Source organism: Triticum aestivum, chromosome 6A (genome assembly GCF_018294505.1).
Source record: "Triticum aestivum cultivar Chinese Spring chromosome 6A, IWGSC CS RefSeq v2.1, whole genome shotgun sequence".
In the NCBI taxonomy this organism is placed as follows: Eukaryota; Viridiplantae; Streptophyta; class Magnoliopsida; order Poales; family Poaceae; genus Triticum; species Triticum aestivum.
The window spans coordinates 248,273,524-248,284,879 of record NC_057809.1 but is presented as its reverse complement, the minus strand read 5'-3'; positions in this window follow the sequence as shown (position 1 = coordinate 248,284,879).

Below are 11,356 nucleotides of genomic sequence, written 5' to 3'. Positions count from 1 at the left end.
TTAGGATTTGTCGCTCTGTGTATCGGAGAGGTATCTTTGGGCCCTCTCGGTAATGCTCATCACTATAAGCCTTGCAAGCAATGTGACTAATGAGTTAGTTGCGGGATGATGCATTACAGAATGAGTAAAGAGACTTGCCGGTAACGAGATTGAACTAGGTATGATGATACCGACAATCGAATCTCGGGCAAGTAACATACCAATGACAAAGGGAATGATGTATGTTGCTATGCGGTTTGACCGATAAAGATCTTCGTAGAATATGTAGGAGCCAATATGAGCATCCAGGTTCCGATATTGGTTATTGACCGGAGATGTGTCTCGGTCATGTCTACATAGTTCTCGAATCCATAGGGTCCGCACGCTTAACGTTCGATGACGATTTGTATTATGAGTTATGTGATTTGATGACTGAAGTTTGTTAGGATTCCCAAATGAGATCACGGACATGACGAGGAGTCTCGAAATGGTTGATAGGTAAAGATTCATATATAGGACGATGGTATTTGGACATCGAAAGTGTTTCGGGTGATACCGGGTCACCGGAAGGGGTTCCGGGCAAGCCCCGGCAAAGATATGGGCTTAATGGGCAAAGTAAGGGAACACACGAGCCCACAAGGGGCTGCTGCGCCCCCTATAGGGCCATCCACATGGGGAGAAAGGGAAAGGAGAGGAGGAAAAGGAAAGTATGAAGTAGGACTCCTACTTCCTTCCCCTCCCCCTCCTTCCTTTCCCCCTATCCAAATATGGTAAGGGGGTGCCGAATTGGACTAGGGGCCCAAGTAGGATTCCTCCTACTTGGGAGCGCCCTAGGCTGCCTCCCTCCCTATCCCTCCTTTACATACATGGGGAGGGCACCCCTAGAACACACATCAATTTTTCCTAGCCGTGTGCGGTGCCCCCCTCCAAAGTTAACACCTCGGTCATATCTTCGTAGTGCTTAGGCGAAGCCCTGCACCGGTAACTTCATCATCATTGTCGCCACGCCGTCGTGCTGACGGAACTTTCCCTCGTCCTCAACTGGATCAAGAGCTCGAGGGACGTCATCATGCTGAACGTGTGCTGAACACGGACGTGCCGTACGTTCGATACTTGGATCGGTTGGATCGTGAAGACGTTCGACTACATCAACCGTGTTACTAAACGCATCCGCTTTTGGTCTACGAGGGTACGTGGACACACTCCCCCCGCTCGTTGGTATGCTTCTCCTAGATAGATCTTGCGTGATCGTAGGATTTTTTTTGAAATACTACGTTCCCCAACAGTGGCATCCGAGCAAGGTCTATGCGTAGATGTTATATTCATGAGTAGAACACAAAGAGTTGTGGGCGATAATAGTCATACTGCTTACCAGCAACGTCTTACTTTGATTGGGTGGTAAAACTTGCAACAACAAAGTAGAGGACATCTAACTTATTTTTGCAGGGCATGTTGTGATGTGACATGGTCAAGACGTGATGAGATATAAATTGTTGTATGAGATGATCATGTTTTGTTAAAGTTATCGGCAACTGGCAGGAGCCTTATTGTTGTCTCTTTATTGCATGAGATGCAAGTGCCATATAATTGCTTTAATTTATCGCTATGCGATAGCAATAGTTGCAAAAGCAATAGTTGGCGAGACGACCATGTGACGACACGTTGATAGAGATCAAGATGATGGAGATCATGGTGTCATGCCGGTGATGATGGAGATCATGACAGTACTTAGGAGATGGAGATCAAAGGCACAAGATGATGATGGCCATATATATCACATATTTTGATTGCATGTTATGTTTATCTTTTATGCATCTTATTTTTCTTAGTACGACGGTAGCATTATGAGATGACCCCTTACTAAAATTTCAAGGTATAAGTGTTCTCCCTGAGTATGCAAGATATGGGTGCAAGCCAGTTTTGCACACGTAGAATACTCATGTTAAAATTGATGAGCCTAGCATATGCAGATATGGCCTCGGAACACTGAGACCGAAAGGTCGAACGTGAATCATATAGTAGATATGATCAACATAGTGATGTTCACCATTGAAAACTACTCCATCTCACAGGATGATCGGTCATGGTTTAGTTGATATGGATTACATGATCATTTAGATGACCAAAGGGATGTCTATCTAAGTGGGAGTTCTTAAGTAATATGATTAATTGAACTTTAATTTATCATGAACTTAGTCCTGATACTATTTGCAAATTATGTTGTAGATCAATAGCTCACGTTATAACTCCCCGTTTATTTTTGATATGTTCCTAGAGAAAAATAAGTTGAAAGATGATAGTAGCAATGATGCGGACTGGATCCGTGATCTGGGGATTATCCTCATTGCTACACAGAATAATTATGTCCTTGATGCACCGCTAGGTGACGGACCTTTTGCAGGAGCAGATGCACACGTTATGAACGTTTGGCAAGCTCGGCATGATGACTACTTGATAGTTTAGTGCACCATGCTTTACGTCTTAGAACCGAGACTTCAAAAATGTTTTGAATCAAATGGAGCATATGAGATGTTCCAAGAGTTGAAATTCGTATTTCAGTCTCATGCCCGTGTCGAGAGGTATGAGACCTCTGACAAGTACTTTGCCTACAAGATGGAGGAGAATGGCTCAACCAGTGAGAACGTACTCAGGATGTCTAGGTAGTACAATCGCTTGAATCAAGTGGGAGTTAATCATCCAGATAAGATAGTGATTGACAGAGTTCTCTAGTCAGTATCACCAACTTACTGGAACTTCGTGATGAACTATAATATGCAAGGGATGACGAAAACGATTCCCCGAGCTCTTCGCGATGCTGAAATTGGTGAAGGTAGAAATCAAGAAAAGCATCAAGTGTTGATGGTTGACAAGACCACTAGTTTGAAGTAAAAGGGCAAGGGAAAGAAAGGGAACTTCAAGAAGAATGACAAGCAAGTTTCCACTCCCATGAAGAAGCCCAAAGCTAGACCCAAGCCTAAAACTGAGTGCTTCTACTGCAAAGGAAATGGTCATTGGAAGCAGAACTGCCCCAAAACTTGGCGGATAAGAAGGATGGCAAAGTGAACACAAGTATATATGATATACATGTTATTGATGTGTACTTTACTAGTATTCATAGTAGCCCCTCTGTATTTGATACTGGTACAGTTGCTATGATTAGTAACTTGAAATAGGAGTTACAAAATGAACAGAGACTAGTTGAGGGCATGCAAGGTGACGATGTGTGTTGGAAGTGATTCCAAGGTTGATAAGATCACCATCGCACACTCCCTTTACCTTCGGAATTAGTGTTGAACCTAAAATAAATGTTATTTGGTGTTTGTGTTGAGCATAATATGATTGGATCATGTTTATTGCAATACGGTTATTCATTTAAGTCAAAGAATAATTGTTATTTTGTTTACATGAATAAAACCTTCTATGGTCATACACCCAAGGTGAATGGTTTATTGAATCTCGATTGTAGTGATACACATATTCATAATATTGATGCCAAAAGATGCAAAGTTGATAATGATAGTGCAACATATTTGTGGCACTGCCATTTAGGTCATATTGGTGTACATCGCATGAAGAAACTCCATGCTGATAGACTTTTGGAATCACTTGATGCTTGCGAACCATTCCTCATGGGCAAGATGACTAAGACTCCGTTCTCTGGAACAATGGAGCAAGCCACTGACTTATTGGAAATAATACATACCGATGTATGCGGTCCGATGAATGTTGAGGCTCGCAGCGGGTATCATTATTTTCTGACATTCACACATGATTTGAGAAGATATGGGTATATCTACTTAATGAAACATAAGTCTAAAACATTTGAAAAGTTCAAAGAATTTCAGAGTGAAGTAGAAAATCATCGTAACAAGAAAATAAAGTTTCTACAATCTAATCACAGAGGCTAATATTTGAGTTAAGAGTTTTGTCTTTATTTGAAACAATGTGAAATAGTTTCGCAACTCACGCCACCTGGAACACCACATCGTAATGGTGCGTCCGAACATCGTAACCGCACTTTATTAGATATGGTGCGATCTATGATGTCTCTTACCAATTTACCACTATCATTTTGGGGTTATGCATTAGAGACAACTGCATTCACGTTAAATAGGGCACCTTCTAAATCTGTTGAGATGACACAGTATGAACTGTGGTTTGGCAAGAAACCTAAGCTGTTGTTTCTTAAAGTTTGGGGTTGTGATGCTTATGTGAAAAAGCTTCAGCCTGATAACCTCAAACCCAAATCGGAGAAATGCGCCTTCACAGGATACCCAAAAGAAACTGTTGGGTAACCTTTTATCACAGATCCGAAGGCAAGAATCTTTGTTGCTAAGAATGGATCCTTTCTAGAGAAGGAGTTTCTCTCGAAAGAAGTGAGTGGGAGGAAAGTAGAACTTGATGAGGTAGTTGTACCTTCTTCCGAATTGGAAGGTAGTTCATCACAGAAATCAGTTCCAGTGATTCCTACACCAATTAGTGAGGAAGCTAACGATGATGATCATGAAACTTCAGATCAAGTTACTACCGAACCTCGTAGGTCAACCAGAGTATGGTCCGCACTAGAGTGGTACGGTAATCCTTTCGGGAAGTCATGTTACTAGACCATGACGAACCTACAAACTACGAGGAAGCGATGATGAGCCCAGATTCCATGAAATGGATTGAGGCCATGAAATCTAAGATGGGATCCATGTATGGACTTTGATTAACTTGCCCGATGATCGGCGAGCCATTGAGATTAAATGGATCTTCAAGAGGAAGATAGACGCTGATAGTAGTGTTACTATCTACAAAGCTCGAATTATCACAAAAGGTTTTCGACAAGTTCAAGGTGTTGACTATGATGAGATTTTCTCACTCATAGCGATGCTTAAGTCTGTCCGAATCATGTTAGCAATTGCCACATTTTATGAAATCTGGCAAGTGGATACCAAAACTACATTCCTTAATGGATTTCTTAAAGAAGAGTTGTATATGATGCAACGAGAAGGTTTTGTCAATCCTAAAGGTGTCAACAAAGTGTGCAAGCTCCAGTGATCCATCTATGGACTGGTGCAAGCATCAGGGAGTTGGAATATACACTTTGATGAGTTGATCAAAGCATATAGTTTTATACAGACTTGCGGTGAAGCCTGCATTTACAAGAAAGTGAGTGGGAGCACTACATCCTTTCAGATAAGTATATGTGAATGACGTATTGTTGATCAGAAATGATGTAGAATTTTCTAGAAAGCATAAAGGAGTGTTTGAAAGGAGTTTTTCAAAGAAAGACCTCGGTGAAGCTGCTTACATGTTGGCCATCAAGATCTATAGAGATAGAACAAAACGCTTGATAAATTGTTTTTAATGAGTAAATACCTTGACAAGATTTTGAAGTAGTTCAAAATGGAATAGTCAAAGAAGGAGTTCTTGCCTGTATTGCAAGGTGTAAAGTTGAGTAAGACTTAAAACCCGACCACGGCAAAAAATAGAAAGAGAATGAAAGTCATTCCCTATGCCTCGGCCATAGGTTCAAGTATGCTATGTTGTGTACTAGACCTATTGTGTACCTTGCCATGAGTTTGGCAAGGGGGTACTATAGTGATCCAGGAGTGGATCACTGGATAGCGGTCAAAGTTATCCTTAGTTACCTAAGAGGATTAAGGAAATATTTCTCAGTTATGGAGGTAATAAAGAGTTCATCGTAAAGAGTTACGTTGATGCAAGATTTTACACCGATCCAGATGACTCTTAGTCTCAATCTGGATACATATTGAAAGTGGGAGCAATTAGCCAGAGTATCTCCATGCAGAGCATTGTAGACATAGAAAGTTTGCAAAATACATACGGCTCTGAATGTTACAGACCCATTGACTAAAAATTCTCTCACAAGAAAAACACGATCACACCTTAGTACTCTCTAGGTGTTAATCACATAGCGATGTGAACTAGATTATTGACTCTAGTAAACCCTTTGGGTGTTAGTCACATGGCGATGTGAACTAATCACATAAAGATGTGAACTATTGGTGTTAAATCACATGACGATGTGAACTAGATTATTGACTCTAGTGCAAGTGGGAGACTGAAGGAAATATGCCCTAGAGGCAATAATAAAGTTGTTATTTATATTTCCTTATATCATGATAAATGTTTATTATTCATGCTAGAATTGTATTAACCGGAAACTTAGTACATGTGTGAATACATAGACAAAACAGAGTGTTGCTAGTATGCCTCTACTTGACTAGTTCGTTAATCAAAGATGGTTAAGTTTCCTGACCATAGACATATGTTGTCATTTGATGAACGGGATCACATCATTAGGAGAATGATGTGATGCACAAGACCCATCCGTTAGCTTAGCATTATGATAGTTGAGTTTTATTGCTATTGCTTTCTTCATGACTTATACATGATCCTCTATCTACGAGATTATGGAACTCTCGAATACCGGAGGAACACCTTGTGTGCTATCAAACGTCACAACGTAACTGGGTGATTATAAAGATGCTCTACAGGTGTCTCCGATGGTGTTTGTTGAGTTGGCATAGATCGATATTAGGATTTGTCACCCCGTGTATCAGAGAGGTATCTTTGGGCCCTCTCGGTAATGCTCATCACTATAAGCCTTACAAGCAATGTGACTAATGAGTTAGTTGCGGGATAATGCATTATGGAACGAGTAAAGAGACTTTCCGGTAATGAGATTGAACTAGGTATGATGATACCGTCGATCGAATCTCGGGCAAGTAACATACCGATGACAAAGGGAATGACGTATGTTGTTATGCGGTTTGACCGATAAAGATCTTCGTAGAATATGTAGGAGCCAATATGATCATCTAGGTTCCGCTATTGGTTATTGACCGGAGATGTGTCTCAGTCATGTCTACATAGTTCTCGAACCCGTAGGGTCCGCACGCTTAACGTTCGATGACGATTTGTATTATGAGTTATGTGATTTGATGACCGAAGTTTGTTAGGAGTCCCGAATGAGATCACAGGCATGACGAGGAGTCTCAAAATGGTCGAGAGGTAAAGATTCATATATAGGACGATGGTATTTGGACACCGGAAGTGTTTCGGGTGATACCGGGTCACCGAAAGGGGTTCCGGGCAACCACCGGCAAAGATATGGGCTTAATTGGCCAAGTAAGGGAACACACCTGCCCACAAGGGGCTCTTGCACCCCCTATAGGGCCAGCCACGTGGGGAGAAAGGGAAAGGAGAGGAGGAAAAGGAAAGTATGAAGTAGGACTCCTACTTCCTGCCCCTCCCCCCTCCTTCCTTTCCCCCCTGTCCAAATATGGCAAGGGGTGGCGAATTGGACTAGGGGCCCAAGTAGGATTCCTCCTACTTGGGCGCTCCCTAGGCTGCCTCCCTCCCTCTCCCTCCTTTATATACATGGGGAGGGCACCCCTAGAACAGACATAAATTGTTCCTAGCTGTGTGCGGCGCCCCCCTCCACAGTTAACACCTCGGTCATATCGTCGTAGTGCTTAGGCGAAGCCCTGCACTGGTAACTTCATCATCATCATCGCCACGCCGTTGTGCTAACGAAACTCTCCCTTGTCCTCAACTGGATCAAGAGCTTGAGGGACATCATCATGCTGAACGTGTGCTGAACACCGAGGTGGCGTACGTTCGGTACTTGGATCGGTTGGATCGTGAAGACGTTCGACTACATCAACCGCGTTACTAAATGCTTCCGCTTTCGGTCTATGAGGGTACGTGGACACACTCTCCTCACTCATTGGTATGCTTCTCCTAGATAGATCTTGCGTGATTGTAGATTTTTTTTTTGAAATACTACGTTCCCCAACATCTTTCCCCCTAGGACATGCATAGTAGTACTTTTCTTAGAGGGCTAATAAACTTTTTCAATAAGTACATGAGTTCTTTACTATTATTGCGAGTCCATGGATTATACGCACTCTCACCTTTTCGCATTTTGCTAGCCTCTTCGGTACCCTGCATTGCCCTTTCTCACCTTGAGTTGTGGTGCAAACTTCGCTGGTGCATCCAAACCCCGTGATATGATACGCTCTTTCACACATAAGCCTCCTTATATCTTCCTCAAAACAGCCACCATACCTACCTATTATGGCATTTCCATAGCCATTCCAAGATATATTTCCATGCAACTTCCACCATTTCGTTTAATTATGACACATGTCATCATTGTCATATTGCTTTGCATGATCATATAGTTGACATAGTATTTGTGGCTTGGCAACCGGTCATATTTTTTATACATCTCACGCTAGATCATTGCACATCCCGGACACCACCATAGGCATTCATATAGAGTCATATTTTTGTTCTAGTATCGAGTTGTAAGTAAATAAAACTGATCATTACTAGAGCATTGTCCAATGTGAGCAAAGGATGATCGAGACTATGATCGCCCCACAAGTCGGGATGATACTCCGGACAAAAATGAAAAAAGGGAAAAAAGAGAAAAAAGAGGTCAAAGTGCCTAATAAAAGAAAAAAGAAAAAAAATGAGAGAAAATGAGAGAAGGGACAATGTTACTATCCTTCTCTACACTTGTCTTCAAAGTAGCACCATGTTCTTCACGATAGAGAGTCTCCTATTTTGTCAATTTCATATTGCTAGTGGGAATTTTTCATTATAGAACTTGGCTTGTATATTCCAATGATGGGCTTCGTCAAATGCCCGAGGTCTTCATGAGCAAGCAAGTTGGATGTACACACACTTAGTTTTCTTTTGAGCTTTCATACACTTATAGCTCTAGTGCATCTGTTGCATGGGAATCCCTACTCCTTGCATTGATATCAGTTGATGGGCATCTCAATAGCCCATTGATTAACCTTGTCAATGTGAGACTGATAACCCACAAGTATAGGGGATCACAACAGTTTTCGAGGGTAGAGTATTCAACCCAAAATTATAGATTCGACACAAGGAGAGCCAAAGAATATTTGCAAGTATTAGCAGTTGTTTTCAATTCAACCACACCTGAAGATTAATTATCTGCAACAAAGTAATCAATAGCACAGTAATATGATAGTTTTGATAGTGGTAGCAATAGCAATAGCAATGGTAACAGTGATATATAGTAGCGATTTTGTAGCAGTAACGATAGTAACAACAGTAGTAGTAACTTAGCAAGATCAATATGTAGGAAACTCGTAGGCATTGGATCGACGATTTGTTGGATGATATTCATCATATAACAGTCATAACCTAGGGCGATACGGCACTAGCTCCAGTTCATAAATATAATGTAGGCATGTATTTCGTGAATAGTCATATGTGCTTATAGAAAGAACTTGCATGACATCTTTTGTCCCACCCTCTCGTGGCAGCGGGGCCCTATTGGAAACTAAGGGATATTAAGGCCTCCTTTTAATAGAAAACCGGAACAAAGCATTAACACACGGTGAATACATGAACTCCTGAAACTATGGTCAGCAATGGGAAGTGTCCCGACATTGTCACTCCGGGGTTGCCGGATCATAACACGTAGTAGGTGACTATAACTTGCAAGATCGGATCTAGAACATATATAATGGTGATAACATAAATGGTTCAGATCTAAAATCATGGCACCCGGGCCCAAAGTGTCAAGCATTAAGCATAGAAAAGTCATAGCAACATTAATCTCAGAACATAGTGGATACTAGGGATCAAGCCCTAACAAAACTAACTCGATTACATGATGAATCTCATCCAAGTCCTCACCGACCAGCAAGCCTATGAAGGAATTACTCATTCCTAGTGGAGAGCATCATGGAATTGGCGATGGAGGAGGGTTGGTGATGACGAAGACGGAAGATGACCCTCTCTAGAGCCCCAAACGGACTCCAGATCTGGCCTCCCGATGAAGAACATGAGGTGACGGCAGCTTCATATCGCGAAATGAGATAATTCTTCCTCCTTGATTTTTTTTCTGGAAAAATAGGATTTTATAGCGTAGGTTTCAGGGTCTGCGGGGCCACTAGGTGGGGACAACCAACCCGAGCGTGCCTGGGGGGCAGGCACTCCTTGGTGGGTTGTGCCCACCCAGGTGCCCCCCTCCAGTGGTTCCTAGCTCCAGAAATTCTCTTTTATTGTATAAAAATTCCTCGCAAAATTTCGTTCGAATCTGAGAACTTTTATTTCTACACAAAAACAACACCATGATAGTTCTGCTGAAAACATCAGTCTGGGTTAGTTTTCATTCAAATCATGCAAATTAGAGTCCAAAACAAGAGGAAAAGTGTTAGGAAAAGTAGATACGACGGATATGTATCAACTCCCCCAAGCATAAACCTTTGCTTGTCCTCATGCAATTCAATTGATAAAGTGAAAGTGAAAAAGAAAAACTTTTACGAATTCTTTTGCTCTTGTTTGCATAAATAAGCTTAAACAGCACCCATGTTTTCAGCTAAGATTATAACTAACCATGTCGACAATGACTCTTAGAAATTATATTAACTCATATCAATGACATAATCAGCTGGCGAGCAATAATAAGATATTTCAAACAACAACATGTTGTCAAGACAACCGTGATATAATATGACAATAGTGGTATCTCGCTAGCCGTTTCTGAGACAGCAAAACATAAATGTAGAGCACCTCCAAGTTCAAGCAGATACTAAACATTATAATTCATGGTAGAAAAGATCCAGTCATGATGCACCCAACATTAGCTACACACAATGCATAAGCATGAAAATAGTGCTCTTAGGTCATGGCACTTATTTTAGAAGGTGATGCCACAATATATAAGTAAATAGATAGTGAGGGAGTCCTGGATAAGGGGGTCCTCGGGCATCCGGGCTATGTGATTTGGGCCAGACTGATGGGCCGTGAAGATACAAGATAGAAGACTTTCCCCCGTGTCTGGATGAGATTCTCCGTTGCATGGACGACAAGCTTGGCGGCCAGACATGTAGTTTACTTTCTCTATAAACCGACTCTGTACAACTGTAACGCCCTCGATGCGGCTATAGCTCCCACGTGTCGAGGCACGACTTAGAGGCATAACCGCATTGAAAGCAATGTCGCAAGTCAGGCAATCATTACAACATCCCATGTAATACATAATAAAAGGGGGAGATAACATAGTTGGCTTACACTCGCCACGTCACATCAGAGTACATAAATAACATCCATCAAACAAACACTCATGGCCCGACTACGGCGCCAAAATAGAAAAGACCCCCGACATGCGACAAGGTCCTAAATCGATAACCCCAACTAGGCACCACTACTGATCATCCGGAAAAGACACATAGAATCGCTGAGAGTCCTCGTCGAACTCCCACCTGAGCTCGTAATCGTCAACTGGAGCGGGATCACCTGGACCTGCATCTGGAGTTGTAGTATCTGTGAGCCACAGGGACTCAGCAATCTCACACCCACGCGATCAAAACTATTT